Source organism: Amphiura filiformis, chromosome 12 (assembly GCF_039555335.1).
Source record: "Amphiura filiformis chromosome 12, Afil_fr2py, whole genome shotgun sequence".
In the NCBI taxonomy this organism is placed as follows: Eukaryota; Metazoa; Echinodermata; class Ophiuroidea; order Amphilepidida; family Amphiuridae; genus Amphiura; species Amphiura filiformis.
Window position 1 is genome coordinate 55,985,404 of NC_092639.1, and position 16,756 is coordinate 56,002,159.

Here is a 16,756-nt window from a genome sequence, read left to right on the forward strand (position 1 = left end):
GGCAGGACAAACCCCTCGGACAAATATGGGAAAGAAAAGAAACTTAGTGTTGTACATCAGCTGTTTTGGACCTAATTTCCTCTCCTACAGGGGCACACATTTTTTTTAATGACACAGATTGTTTCACTGTGGGACCAGGGTTTTCTTTAAGCATTTTGCTTAAGGGGTATTTTCAAATTTTTTTGGACCCTTTTAATTGTGAATTTTTCCTCTGAAGGGGTCCAAAACATTGCCCAAGGGGTATTTTTTTATTTGGAAAACGTTTTGAACAATATTGGGTGTTTTTAAATTCAAATCTTGTAATGCTTGAACGCGTACATTTTCAAGATTTTGTACGCGTTGTACTTTGAACTTTGGATTTGAAGAGGTCTGCAAAGTGTGAATGAATGAATGAATGAATGAATGAATGAATGAATGAATGAATGAATGAATGAATATGTACCACCAGATTCTCATCCCCCTTTCTTTTTACTTCCTGTATGTAAAAGGAAACATTTTTGCTTGTCCCTAGCATCCAGAGAGTTTCCCCGGTCAATCATTAGCAAGTTAATGGCGGTGAATTTGAAATTTCTATTCAGATGTCTTCAGAAAAATACCAGATGATGCCGATGTCCAGTCACAACATTTACCGGCTAAAGGAAACATGCACAAATAATTTCAGTTTGGCATGCACATTTAAATGGAACTGTGTCTTTCTATACCTGACAATTTCTCTGGTATTATCCATCCTCTATAAAGATATATTCCAGCGTAAACTTGCCACTATGCACCGGCTCATGACAGAAAACATCCACAATAACACTTACACTGCAACCTGTAACTTGCTCATTAGAAATGCTGACTCCAATCCAATCCATCCAATACAAGCAAATCTGTGCCCACACATTGTAACTACACTACAAGATTCCTCTTGTGGCTGCCTGCAAAGGTACACCGCGTTTACAATTGGCTGGTATTGTGCAGTACCAGTGCAGTACCACTGCTGGTGAGTCCTGTGCAGTAGCAGCATTGGTACTGTGTAGGTACTCTGTGTGTACCAGTCAGGTGTACCTGTGCTGTCTGCAGGTGGTTGGAATCTTGCAGTGTATGTTTGTTTACGAACCTATTAATCAACTCAATACTCGATACTTGGAAGTCTTTTATGTAATCAAGTCAGTAGACCTTTTTATTACCTGTAACTTTATCCCCTATTTCCTATACAATGAAAAGAATTTCTTACCACAAATAAGTCATTCTTTCAAAAAGTTTGTCTTTTATGTAAGATCTAGATGCTACATGTAGATACACCGATGTGATTGATTATCACCAATTTGCCCCGTCATTGTGAACTTGACAGATAATGGTGGATTGGTGGATCCTTCCACCTCCGATGAACTATGCACATACCAATGATTTGTCAAAAATAACTGAACCAAGACAACAATTTTAGTCGTCATAGAAACAAGCAATAATGATTATGGCTGAAAACAATTTTGCTGACGAGTGTTATATAGATAATATTTATTTACCTCTGATAAACAACACATTTTCAACTTTGGCATTGCATTGCTGAAGTTCTCTAAACTGATTATTTTTAAATCATTTCTTTATTCCTTCAAGTTCAACATTATTTTCAGCATTAATTTAGTTGAAAAACTTCTGGTATGTTCAGGAAATTAGGATTTTTTAAATTTTCAACAGAGATGTACTAGAGATGGGTATGCAGACTGGGAAATAAGTGGGGGCCAGGGGCCATTTAGCTCCCAAATGGCCCCATTATGCCAAATACCTGTGACCCCACCTGTGAGCCTCTGATCTAAGTTCGCCTTATTTCCCAGACACAATGGTCAGTGAACATGGTGAATGGAATGGACCAAACACAGAACAAATTTTCACAATTATTTTAATGTAAACACCAGCGACTGGATTTGTGTACATGTATATACAGCTGTACCGTGTGATGACAATGGGGATGACCTTACATCTAGTACCATGATTACTACCCTTAATCCCTTATCAGTGTTTTATCATATTTTAAATGGGTGCTAAATAATGAGCAAATTAGCACAGCTAATTATTTCTAGACCCAGATAAACCTTATCAGCAAGTTCCGATTACCAGTTTAAAGTCATTTCATCTGAATTGGAACACAAAGGGTACATTAATCATGCCAGTCTGGATGCGAGGAGAATAATGAAGGGAATCAGCCACAAGTTTGTTTTGAAAGGCTGTAGATGACCAAAACAAAAGGTACATGTATGAATCGAAGGTATAGGCTATTTTAAACTGGTCAACAACACTCACTTTTTGAACCACTTCACAGAAACCATTCTCCACCATCAGCGGTATAATGCTGTTGGTAGACTGACTGATGATTCTCCAGTGTTTCTAGATATTGTTGACAATGTCCTTTTTGTCCTTTGTGATTGTGTTTCTAAAAGAGAATCATATATTCTAGAAAGTTCTCGAATATATGATTCTCTTCTCGTTTACATAAACTGAAGATTGGGAGATTTTATATTCATCAAAGTCATTCATCACTCCTGGATGGAACATCCCTGCATTTTCTATACATCAAGTACTGCCACTTGGTGGCTCCCTTCCCTAACAATTACTGCTCTAGAGCAAAAATGAATCCACAAATGCAACCGTGGGAAAGTTTGCTTTTGTTACCATGGCTGCTGAAGGGAAACCTTGTTATCATTTAATTGAACAATTTCCGACCAACTTCAATGGAATTATGCAAGATGAGTCCTAATAGTGCAGGCCACTATGTTAAGTCTTGCACTTTGCATGTTTTAAGCCAAATTTAACTTGAATCCATGTCTTATAGTCTAAAGTGTTAAAACAATGTTGCCATATATTTACATGTTAAAAAGAAATCTGATGTTACTCATTGTAATTCATCCTTTTGCCGGTACATCCCTCTTAAAGGGATTTTTTTCAAAATGCACTAAAGGTGTCAAATCCAAGATGGCTGCAAGTTTTAACTTTAATATTTAAAAATATTAAAAAAATAAACGTGTTCCAACCAAATTGTGCAATACCTCAAACTCTTCCTTATAAGAGTCATACAAAAAGGTCAATGGTTGTGTATCTCTAAAGATAATTGGTGTACAAGTTAGATGGTAAAATCTAGGCAAAATGTCAACAATCTTTAGCACAGGGATTAAATTCAAATTATCCGATTCAAAACTAAAATGGTCTCAAATTATTTAGCTTGACCCAAGGAATAAGAAAAGGTTGTTTTGCATTGCTATGGACTCAAAATAATAATGCTAAATGGTATATCATGTGCATATAAGGTCAAGCTTACTAGTATGTTGGTCATTTGGTGTTTGACCTTTAACATTAACATTAACGTTGTAGCCAAGCCACACCATTCGCCGTCATAGAAAATAGTCATACCTTGGTTACTGGTTCACGCATGGTTTGCACCTCATAGCAACCCATTAACTTTGTGTTGTGATCATTTTGATTGTGGTTCCAAACACAGAGAAGGTGAACCAGTTGACCTGGCAATGGCAACGATCAGTTTTGATGCCACACTATGACGGCATATACTGTTTCGATTCCTTGTGTCAAGAACAATAATTTGAAACTGAGACCATTTTCGTTAGAATCAAAGAAAATTAAAACTCATTAACCAAGCATCTTAGAAATATGTGATCATTCGCTTGATCCTTATGATTAGAAGAATTTGATATTGCACAACTTGATCACACCATGTTTAACTGGCACCCATCTTTAGACTTTACACCCTTAGCCTATTGGAAAAAAATTGCAACCTTTTTTTTAAAACACCAATTTTAAAGACTCAGAATCAAGTTAAATTTACAACACAAAGCTCTAGATATAGTGGCCTGCACTATAATTTGGCTACCTTGCATAACTACTTAGCCTAATTAGCATAGCTAATTAGTTATGACAGTAAAACCTAATTAAGATGGATAAAAATATGTTGTTACATGTATATCTTGTTACATCATAGGGAACACTTCTGCTTCAGACTGCAATATCTTTATGTCATAGTCTTTCAATGATTTACTCATGAAAATGATGAAATATTTGTCATATTTTGGAGAAAATTTATATTCATGAGCACTTTGCACACATTTTTGTATTAAAATGTAATGATCTACCATACATGTTTTGGCAAAAATAATAAAATATGAACAATTATTAAAATGCTGTTTCTCAAAAAGCATTTTATTTTGTCAAAATGAGAGAATTATTTAATATCAGGAATCTTACCAAAATTAAAAGCAAGTTTAGAACAACCTAATTCATGTTAATCACCACCTTGCAATTATCTTTTTTAACCATTCATTTCAGAAAAATTATTTTAACTATCCTTACTTCCTTTTTTTTTTATCTCAACCTAAATTCCTCACTTCAATTCAGTATTCACCAACCTAAGAATAAGATATATTTGAATAATTGTTTTTTTATACAAAAGGAAAAACTTTCTTAAAAGGTGGACGAGGACCATAGAAGAGAGGTCGGGAATAATAATGCCATATTAAATCTCTTTACTGCATGATGTATACCACATTGGAGGAACAGCCTTCCATCCAGGGGAGGTGCCAGGTCATTTCTATGAAAAATACAATTGTGCGCCTCAAGGATTTACTTAGCAGAAAGAGAGAGTGAAAGAAAAAAATCTGTCCCTCTTTTACACAGTGAAAAAAAATGGTGACATGACCCTTTTCTGTTCCTTCCCCACAGGGGATCAACATGTTGTTTTCATGCCCAGGTCATGATGAGGACACTGCTAGGGAAGAAAAAAAGCACCTAAATATGAACAATATGTTGACAGAAGGAGAAAAGAAAGCCATCTCAAACATGTTCCTCTATCATGGCACAGTTCCTTGACCCCAATATGTTTGCATGTTCATTTAATGACCTGTGAATGTGTTGGGTACAAAAACTCATACTCCACATCTCAAGGTCAAATTCTGAGCTATGCTTGACAATTGGAGGTTATTGAACTATGCAATTGAAATGAGAATAATAGTGCAGGTACTGTAGGAGTGAAATTGAGTGTATTATTTGCTAGTGTCAAATTATTGTGTCTCTGTCTGAGAGTGAGAAAGTAGGTTTTAAAAAAAATGGGGTTTTTTATGAAAAGAATAAGGGCCATTGATGTAAGGATTTTCCAAAATATATTGGCCACTCAATATCAATAAAATCAATAAATCAACTTTCCTATCAATTTTACTCATGTTTTACATTCATCCAGAAATTTTCCATACCTATGTAACAGAATGCATTTGGACTCACAAATGCGCCAGCCACTTTGCAGTGACTTATGGAGCGCTATTCCATTTGGACTCACAAATGCACCAGCCACTTTCCAGCAACTTATGGAGCGATATGCCATTTGGACTCACAAATGCACCAGCCACCTTCCAGTGACTTATGGAGCTCAATTTCAGTCCTTTTTTCGAGATTTTTCGATACTTTCATTTCATTTAGCTGCAATTTAGACATATCGCGTTTAAAAGATGGACGACTTTTCCTCCCAGCAAATAGGGCTACACTTTGAGTACATATCATTAGATTTATAATGTCATGTCCCACAAAAAAATACTGTGCAAAGGTTGCTACACGATCCCTTAACTAATTCTATGTTTCAAGCATGAAATCGAGGTTCAAGGCAAGGCCTGATTTGAAATATCCAGTAGCCTAACCAAGACTGTTTCAGAGGGGGGGGAGCAAGGGGGTAACACAACTTTCAAGGGTGAAAACTTGACTTAAATGATTTAAAATGGGTTAAAAAGTACAAAAAAAGGCCTGAAAATCTTCCATTATAGGGAGGCCAGTATCTCTCCTTTCAATCAAATCCAAGATATTATAAATCCATGTCTCATAAAATATAACATTTATACTACTGCATAAATCATTGGTAATATATCAAACAGGGCTTACATTTCACATGTAATTGACAGCATATTTTTTGCAAGAGGTGAAACAAAGGTGATATGACCTACAACATCAGGACCTGACTATGCTTCCAATGTATTTTGAGCAAACTGGTAGTTTTCTTGCAAATTTATTTCCTGTCATTAAGGGGTGGGGTACTCAGGGGCGGACTGGCCACTGTGGCGTTGTGGCGATCGCCACATGGGCCGCTTGGTTCTGGGCCACTCAGGGCCGGTTGCTCAAAAAGGCGAGAAAAAAAAAAAAGGAAAAGAAAGGAGAAGGGGAGAAAAAAGAGAAAGAGAGAAAAGGAAAAAGAGGAGAAAGAAAGGGAAAATAGAAGAAAAGGGGAGAGAATGGGGAAGGAGTATAGTAGCTTAAGACAGGCCCTAGGGTCTGAGGCATAGGTCCGAAGGCGTAAGGCCTAAGACATAGGCCCTAGGGCTTAAGGTATAGGCCCTAACACTAAGCTATTATAGGCCGCCACTAGTACACCGTCAGCAGGCATCACCTACAAATGGCCTTTTGAATCAATTCTCTAGACCGTATAAACACAGCAAAAGGCCAATACTCTAGATGCGATACAGTAAAATTTTTAAATTTTAAGCCAACAGCAAAATATTGGGTATTTCATTGCGGTTGCGGAATGAGGCTAGGGCCGATATGGGCATTTGGTATATAGGCAGACATAGGAGAAAGAAAGGAAAAGAGGGGGATCATTGAGGGGGGATGAGTAATATAAGGGCCTACACAGTGTGTCTGCTATTTGTCTGCATAGTGATAGGGCCTAAGGCCTGTAGAAATAGGGGCTGATAGGCCTATAGGCACTCGACTTTCGAAGTGACAGGGATGTGCGGACATGGGACACCAGTTTGAAACTATAGGGGTCTTTTGGTGAGAGCTTCAAAGCCATATAGCCAAGGGGGTCATTCAGTAAGGAGGTTCTCAAAAGGGGGTTCCTTCATTTTTGATAATTGTTTTTCAAAAGTCATCAAAATGGGATTTTTTTTTTTTTTTTTCGAAACAACAATTACCAGAAATTTGTCAAAAATTCTTTACAAAGGGAGGTCTTTTTGTGACAGGAAAAGAAAAAATAGGGGTCATTGAGTGAGGAGTTCAGGAATTCAGTAAAATAAAAAATAAAAAAGTGGTCATTGAGTGAGAGGGAGTTGAAAAATGAGGGTTAATGTGGGTTGTGAGTGAGTGCCCCCCTCCCGGCCTTTGGCCCTTTGGACCACCAACAGCTGTCAAAACTAGCATGGCTAGACCACCATTCGAAAACCTCTGGGCTGCGGGTGCTCCTTGTAATGCAGGGATTACATTACATAATACTTACAGCCACATTACTCAATACCCAAACCAATTTCTTTCCCTTTTGATGTTTCAACTCATAGGCGTAGATCCCGGGGGGTGGGGGATAACCCCCCCCCCCAATATTTTAAAAGGGGGATGGTCCATACAATATCCCCCCTCCCATGATGACACCTGTAGGCCTATGTGAGTTTCTGACCAAATCAATCTCATATTTGGCCATTTTAGCCTAAAAGTGTCAATTTTTTAAGGCTCACAAGATTTATTCCACTGCATCATCACCAGTTCAGCTTCAATATGCCAAAATGTTTGTGCACTTCAAGTGCATTTGTACAATAAACTTATAATGTCGCCAAAAGGTGCTATTTCAAGAATATTTTTCCAACCCCAATGTCAAAAACAAACTCTACGCCACTGTGGAGTTTTATCACGCTCGCTATTAAATGATCAATGCAATTTTTGCCAAAGCTCACTACCATTCGCTAGATGCTGTGAACTACCAAATCGCAACAGTTTTGCTATTAACCTTTACCCAGTAGGCCTAAACAATTTTCAGCATTTATACTCACGATATGATAACACAGTTCCGCAAAGATATGTAACATGTAGTTCTATTATGTGTGCAAATGAGTCCAAACATAAAACATGCACACTACTTATAAAGGAAAAATTGAATAACTGTTGGTTTGATCTTGATTATTGCAAGTGAGTGACAATGGATAAAGAATATTTCAAGTCTGTACAAATGGAATTTGGCTTGAGAAATCGTTGTCAAATACGGGCTTCCTGACCCCATAGAATAGCTAAAACCCTTAGTTGTCGGGGCTTAGCACTCGACCCTCATTCCAGGGGCTTTGCCCTGGACCCTACCAGGGGCCCTTACGCGGGCCCCTGGACCCCATGCGCTAGTCGCTACCCTCGCTTCGCTCGCTGCGCTCGAATTGAGTCATAGGGCGGCAGGGCCGGTCTTAATCAATTTGCCACGGCCGCCTAAAACCACCAGTCCGCCCCTGGGGGTACTGTGGGACATTAGAGCACATCAGACATATACACCGATCCGACGAAAAAGCAAACGCATGAGGGCAGTACAGCCGTCCGCCATTGCTGCGGTGTCCCCACTACGATACACGCGCGGCTCAACACGTATTCTCAATACTTATCCGAAATCTTGTCGTCTATTTAGGCGTTTTCTGCGTTATTTACGAAAATATGGAAACCCCGAAGAGAAAGAAAAAGAGGGGACATTCTGGCAGAACTATTACGATTGTCAAAGTTGGTAAAATTCCGACGAAAATGATGCAAAACATAATGTAAACAAACATTGAATTGTTCAGTAATCAATAGCTCCCGATTAAAAGCGTGCGTGATGAATGGTAGACTCCAGCGCATTTCGTTCCGTGCGGGGAAGAAAATGTGGGCAAAAATGTAAATATTGCGGTTTTGGAAAGAGACTAGTCGAAAGCGCTACCAATTATTTTCGTGGCAGCTTTTCAATGCTCTGTACATGTAAGCTTACATGTCGACTTTCACCATTGATATGCATGTACACAGTACAGTGCTCAGTTGAACTTGAAATACTTGCACTTTCTTTTTTTATTATTTTATGACTGATTTTGTTATTTATTTTGAAATAACAAAGCCCAGTGGCGTTCGCAGCACATTGAAAGTGGGGGGCAGGTTGTTTAGTTCCCCGAATGGAGTCTGATTAGGAGTGTAAGGGGCAAATTTTGACGCTTTTCCCCGAATCCCTAATGACCAACAAAAGTAGGGGGTATTGCCCCGCCTGTGTAAAAATTGATAGAGAAAAATGTTAAAGTTGACATGTTGGAAAATGTAGAATACTAGGATTTACATGATCAACCATATGTTTATTTTGATTGTAATCATGATGTTTTACATATGATGTTTTACATAGTTAATGTTCATATTTTTGTGTGAGTGGACAATATTATTGAGGCATAGTCATCAATTACTTTTAATGTACATTTTGTAAAAATAAAAAGTTGAAAGATAAAATTGCTAAAAATGTATTTTGTTTGCTTGTTTGTTGAGTCTTTATATTTTTATTTCATTAATTTCTAGGCTTCTACACGGTGTAATAATGGTTTAAGCTTTCCATTTAAAAAAATATATATTCTGTGCCTAATTTCCTTCCTTTGAAATTATTAAATTATGTCCTCACTGAAACAGCTGATTTTGTGATCAGCTGTTCATCATAACAAAACACTACAATCACCCGAAACTGATAGACGATGACCGCACGTATTCCATTCCCTGGCCATGATGTGACATATCAAACTTCGTGATTGTACTATGAGGCTAACAATCCCGGATGTTGGGAATCCCCAAAACGTGACACGCCCTTTTCCACGCCGGTAGATTTGCGAGAGGTACCGAAATCAACTCAAGTTTTGAGCCAAATCTGGACATCAATTTAGCCTTTTAGCACTTGGAATTACTAGCAAACGTTTCATTAAAAGCTTCCATCATTGTTCATCAAAAATCCTGGATTTATACATGCGATTTTAAGTCATGGAAAGTAAGCTTTCCAACACCAAAGTATGCTTCGTGCGTGTGCAATCGGAATTTTATGCCGTGGATGTCATGAATACATGCAGTGACAACAAGGCAAGTTTTTCTTTATTTTACGGAAATATTCACATACCCTGATCAGAAATATTAGGCCATAGTGGAACGTCATCTTCCCATGTGTCCATGACAAAATATCGATGAAATATAATAAGATAAAATACACGAAATTGGAAGTTGAAAATGAGTTAAAATGTCACTTGTACTACATGTGTTGTGTTGCGATGTACGGCGATCAGCTGATTGGCATTGTTAAATACCCCGCGGGGACACCGCAGCTATGGCGGTGTCGATAGAGGGCCAAATACATGAATGGGCCGTCGGATTCGTGTATAGAATTGCATTCTGAATATGAAGTACTCACTTCGCTTGCACTATTGTTGGCCTTTAATATAAAGGAGATCAGCTGGCCATAGTATAAGAGGCCATCTTGAACAAAACTACAGCAGCATGCATGTTCAGGTCCCTGGTACAGGTCACACTGCTCCATGACCCTGGTCATATTATGTGCATGTCCTCACCAACATTCTTGATAATAATAATGGACTTAATCATGTGCAAATTCAGGTTAATATTGAGTGTTAAAGCCTTTAATCTTATTGTAAATGGGGCATGTGGTTTTAGCCATTTTGGTGTTTGTTCTGTGGCAGTGAATTTGACATAAATGTGGACACAGGCAAATTGACCTTAATCATGAACTTCCGATGTGGAATGGTTGCATACTTTTCATTCATTCATGTGTCGCTGCATTCCATTCCACTCCAGATTGTTTGAAGATCAGTTTGCACCTTGCAGTGCTATATTTGTAATTCAAATTCATTCATTCATTCATTCATTCATTCATTCATTCATTCATAATTCATTCATTCATTTCCCCTGCATTTCATCTCTCAAGAAATAAGTTGTATAATTTCTAGAAGGTTCCTTCTTTCAGACTTGTTGGAGATGAGATTTTAAAATATCTTCCAGACTAGTTGCGGATGAGATTTTTAAATTATCTCCTTGACTTGTTGAAGTTGTTGGAGATGAGATTTTAAAATCATCCTCCAGACTTGTTGGGGATGAGATTTTCAAATCATCTTCCAGACTTGCTGGAGATGAGATTTTTAAATATCTTCTAGACTTGCTGGAGATGAGAGTTTCAAATCATCTTCCAGGCTTGCTGGAGATGAGATTTTAAATCATCATGAGTGCTTTTTGGTGAGAATAGCGTGATCAAAGTAAGCACACATGGCCATTGGAAGTTTTGGTACTGTCAGTTTTACGAACCATGCTCAGTTGGCAAAGCTGACCTGAGGACGCCTAACGCTAGAGAATATATCTGTTATTGGCTGTTATTTCCATTTCCATGCAATAACTTACGCACAGCACCGCATGCTGCAGTAACGTACAGCATGTGGCTTTGGGTGGATAGAATCTTGAATCAAGATTACAACCAGGGGTTCCCTCTTTCTTTCCCTTTTTTCTCTTCTCCCTTCCCCTTTTTTCTTCCCTCTTTTTTTTCTCTTCTTTCCTCTTTCTCTTCCCTCTTTTTCTTCCCTCTTTCTCTTCTTCCTCCTTTTCCCTTCCCAATTTTTTTTTTGCTCTTCTTCCCAGTTTTTTTTGTGTTGGGAGGGGGGGGGGTTACGCCACTGATTACAACATGTAAATGTTTTGTCCAATCACAACAAGCATGACTTTGATCTCACATCTGGAACTCACTAACTTGACCAAAGTTTGACCATACTAGACTTAAAGAGCTGGTCGGTTGTGATGGTTTATCATATTGTAGGATGTTTAGAGTATGTGCTTCTTAGCTGCAAATAGGCCCTACCTGTTTGATATTAATTGATATGGAATGTCTTGGGTCACCATGATCAGAGGCAATCTGTAGTGTAAAGGTGTGCAAAGACTGTAGGTTTCACTATGGACCACAATGGCCTCATCCCAGTGTCATAATTTAATACCTCAAATCATAGTGCAAAATTTGACCTCAAGCTGCAGAGTATGAGTTTTTGTACCCAAATTTTAAAAGCTCATTCAATGAATGTGCAAGTGTATTGGGGTTTAAGAAATGTGCCCTGATAGATGAGCATGTTGTGGATCCTAGTGCTTGATGTAACACACTATTGTAAATCACCACATTGATGGATATCCAAATTCTAAATTTGAGCACATACTAATTTTGACATAAAATGTTCTCCTACAACCATTACTAGTTTATTATTTATCACTACAGAAAATCCAACATTCCATGTTGTTTCCTAACAAGATAAAAGTTGAAACGGAGGACACTTCCACCCCTAAGGTGAAGTAAAATCTGTTATGACTACAGGGTTTGACAATAGGCAGGTTAGTACACACCTTCTTAATACTAGCCTTTTAAAACCAGCCACTTTTTTCAAGGGCTGAACCAAACCTTGCAACCTTCCTCTCTTTTTTTCTTGCAGAATTCTTTCATGATCTTGATCATATCAGTGGTATGTATTGCTTATAGGCGGAATCACCTGGAGGGAAAGTTTCATTATTTTGGGTCTAAACCTCTTTCGTTTGAAACGAAAGTGAATAGGTACAAATGTCGTATGACAAACTAACATGAATGCCAAACTCTTTGGCTTGTTACACATTTTGTTTTCTTAAGGTTAAACTCAATAGCAGGTTTGCGACCAAACATCATACATGATCTCAGACAGCATTTACCTGGATTACCATACACCACATCACAACCTGAAGTTGGTTGCATTCCAAGCTTTCACTTTTATAAACATTGCATCACTCAAAATTATTTACAGAAAACTTTCCCAACTATATTTCATTGTTTAATGTTACATCTCGAAAAGGTTCCAACTTTTAGTACATTGTGTACCTCAATCTTCTGGAAGAAATCAAGCTAAAATTTCAGCTTTAAAAATCAAATAATATTGTGCATGGTCGTCTTTTTATCACAGGTTTTCATGGATGAAAGTTGATCTCGTAAACTTTTTTTATTTGATCTACGAGTAGCTAGTGATCAAATATGAATTGTATTCTTCACCCAAATGTCTGTTGGTGAGAATCTTCTTGCTTTACATTCTGTATAGTGAAATTCTATCCTTGAATTCACATCATTTTTGTTCAAAGCAGCATGTGCATCTTTAAGGGAGGCGGTTCCTAGGAATTTAAAAATTGAATTTTGATCATGTTTCCCTGTATATTTGGACTGACATCTCTGAAGAACAGTGGCATAGCCTGGACTTTTTCAGAGGGGGAGGGGAAAGGCAACTTTCAAGGGGAGAAATTAGACAAAAATTGTTTAAAATGGGCTAAAAAGTAGAGAAAAGGCCTAAAAATATCGGGATGGCCAGCATCCCACGGTGGGGGAGGGGGAGGAAGGGGGCAAAACTTGTCACAGGGGAAACTGCACCCCTTTGCCCCCCCCTTGGCCATGCCACTGCTAAATAACAGCATCTTTTTATACTGTTTCTAAAATGAACAACAACCTACAAAATTTGAAATATTACATTCTAAATTACAAAATGACCTCGAAAACAATGAGGCCTGCCAAAATTTCAATGCAACGTTTAGTTCTATGCAGGCGCTGGGACACCAAGCCGGGAGAGGGGCAAAATCATCCCTCTGACACCCTACTAAAATGACTTTGTCATGCAAATATTTGCAAAAATGGTCCTAATAAAGGACATTATGTGGCCTAAAAACAGGGTAAAACGAAATGCACATCACAACCTTAGGTCAATTTTAGCCAGCTTCTGTGTAAAGAAAATTTAACAATCTGCTTTTACATGGAAGCAGCCATCAATACTGTAAATTTTGTCTTTTTATTTGTGGGTGGAGCACCCTTTTTTTTTATATCACTGAAATCGTATTGATTACGACTAATTGGTTGGCATATATTCATTCAGGCCCTTGAGTCAATTAAACATTTATGATATTTGAAAGGAAATGGTGGCATTTGAAGGAAAAAGCGCTTTGCAAAGTAAAGAGATAGGCCTAGATAAGAAATCTTGCCATTTTTTGTGGGAAATTTCTTTCTGGGGAATGTACATTTTTTTCTAGCAGGCCTGGAAAAAAGAGGGAATTATGGAATCTCATTCCTGGTAAATTTAATGATCTGGAGGAAACATTTTTTCCAGGCCTGTTTTCTAGGCTCACCGAGGAGACTTAAAATACCCCAGATTTGCACATAAGTCTGTCGTGTTGCCTTAAACCAGCATCAAAATCTAGCAACAAAAATCAGACAGTGCCTCTGGTCATTCTTCCTCAAATCTATGCTTGAGATCTCTCACCTTTGATCCCTCAACATATTTCTTATGAATTTCTTCACCTTCTAGGGGTCTGTTATGATCCAAGTTAGGAGTTCAAGCCCTTGGTAAAGTGCATTTAACTTCAGACAAGAAACACAATAGGCTTATTATAGAGTCAACATCCCAGGTACTCCATCAATATCATGCCAGTATTGAACTGATCATGTTGTGTCTAAAACAACATGAAAATCTGATGTTTTAAAAATGTGAAATGTAGTACAAATTGCATAACATACATGTATGCCTAATAATTGAATGTAGCATTTGTATATATTTTTACATAGCCTACCTACTTGTTATCCAATTTTACATTTCCTCCAAGAAAGAAAATCACTGCTTAACACCAACGCATATTTAATTGTGTTTTTAGCTAGTGGAAAAGAGAGAAGGACGAAATAAAGAGAAAAGATGAACAAAGAAGTTGTTTGTTTCCATCAAGATTCGAACCCAAGAACCCTTGGGCTACACCCATTGCTCTTTTTGGTAAACAGAAAGAAAAGAAATAAGGAGTAAAGAGAGATGATGAACAAAGGATTTGTCCTTTCCACTGGATCCGAACCCAAGACCCCTTGGGTTTCAGGCACTAGGCGACCGGTAGCCATGGGCGTTTCACTGGCATGGTGATGTATACATGCACAGTGACTTGACGCTGTAGGGTTAAATGCTTTAATGTTTTTAAATGTTTTGGTCAACCCTCTTTATCACAGGTAGGGAGAGCTGGTGGAATCACGTCGTGGCAGCGAGTTCTCCATTCAATTCTGCATTTCATGAGGAATTTGAGGCTGTGTGCAGAAAGGTCTTATGTCATGTACCTGTAGTATGTGTCCCTGTTTTGGCTCCCAGAGTTATATGACTTATGTTCACATCACATTCACAAAGGTACACTAAAGTGCAACCATAAAACACCAAGTTTGCAGCCACCACATTATAAACAACCCACTCAGTTTGGACATAGAAGTGTAAGGCAAATAAATTAGAAACACTCACCCTACACCTGTAGGCATGCACATCCAATCTGCGCCAAAATGTACAACACCACGTCCAAATGCCGCATCCCAAACCAAGACTATCAAACAGCGACAATATCTTACTGTTATTACGGAAGCAAAACCACAACAAAAGCCCCGACAGAGTTAAATTAAACAAGTTTACACCTGCATGTCCCTCCCTCTACAACACCAGGATTGTGCCATTATCCTTTCAAAATAACATCCATCTTTGTTACCATACAATTCCTTCACTGTTTCCCTTGTTTTTGATTCCTATCAAAATATCTTAGGAATATAAACTTAAAGAATGTGACATTCATGTATTGTTTTTATTTTCAAGGAAGGAAGTCTCAAATGTGCTCATAAAATGATATGGTATAAATCAATATTTTTATCATCTTTTGCCGAATACGCCCGACCGCTTTTCTGCTCATTCACGCCCATAGGCATACAGTTAATAAAATATTGTAGATTACGACTGACAAGAGCCAAGAGGGAATCCAACGCAAGCACTAGGATCTCAACGTGCTCATCTATTAATACACAGTTCTTTACCCCCAATATGTTTGTACACTTATAAAATGACCTTTGACTGCATTGGGTACAAAACCTCATAATCCACAACCTGAGGTCAACTTATGTGCTACAATGTAGGCTTGTTGAATGGAGTCTATATTGGACTTTGTCACTGGAAGTGAGATGATACCACCTCATAATGAAGTTCATGGTACTACCCGAGATTCAGACATAACTCCTAGACAATTATATCCAAACAATCTCTTATCTTTAAGGCATGACACTGGCATACTTCTCTACCCACTACCCAGCCAACCTCAATTTGTTTTTAGAGTGCCACAACATGAATGTACAGCACATCGAGTATGTGACACACTTTTAAAATGTCCTTTTCCGTTGAATTGTGCGCACGACTTAGAGTCAGACGAAGGGAGAAGTTAAGGTCTACATCACAAAAGACTTGAACATCATCTAAAATAATCGCACCTGTAGAGTTCTCAGAAGTAGGTTGCATTACATAAAGCAATATCTGCCACCGAAAGTGGACCAAATTTTATCAACAAAATCTAAATGCTAGAATGCTAAATGATTAAGTAATTTAGTTACTTTATTTTACTTCATTTCATCAAAATTGCTATTTTTATTGCTAATAAAAATAAGGATAAACCTTCCACAGAATTTTGGAAATTTAGCAAAAAATTCTAAACTTCTGAAAAGGACAAACAAATAAGTTTGAGTGCACAAGTTCTTTTCCTTCTGAGTAAGAATTTTTTCTTGCATACAACAACTAATTTCTTACGGGTTAGAATTTTGATAAATAGGTCACCATATACAAAACTCATGCATGGACATATTTATCAAATTTCTAACCTGCAAGAAAAAAAGCTGTTGCACACAAGAAAAAATTCTTACCCAGAAGAAAAACCTTGTGTGCACTCAAATTAATTTCCTTACCATGTTCAGAATTTTTTGTCATTTTCAAGGCCTGATACTTCTGAAATATTGGTCAACTATTTTATGAAAAAGAAGCTCCAAATAAGGCTCAGATTTGCACCAGAGACCATCTAGAGCCCCAGCCACATGTACTTCGTGCTGCGTGCTCATGATGTGCGCTTCATACACATTTTTCTCAGCTTTGGGGAGAATCGATTCTTGTAGAATTAAGAGATA

General features: G+C 37.9%; 1 protein-coding gene across 1 annotated transcript in view; it reads right to left on the reverse strand.

The window, feature by feature from the left end:
• The window catches only part of LOC140166455 (recombining binding protein suppressor of hairless-like), an 84,614-nt gene that overhangs the window by 38,047 nt on the left and 29,811 nt on the right, over nucleotides 1-16,756 (reverse strand). The gene's annotated exons all lie outside the window — the stretch shown is intronic.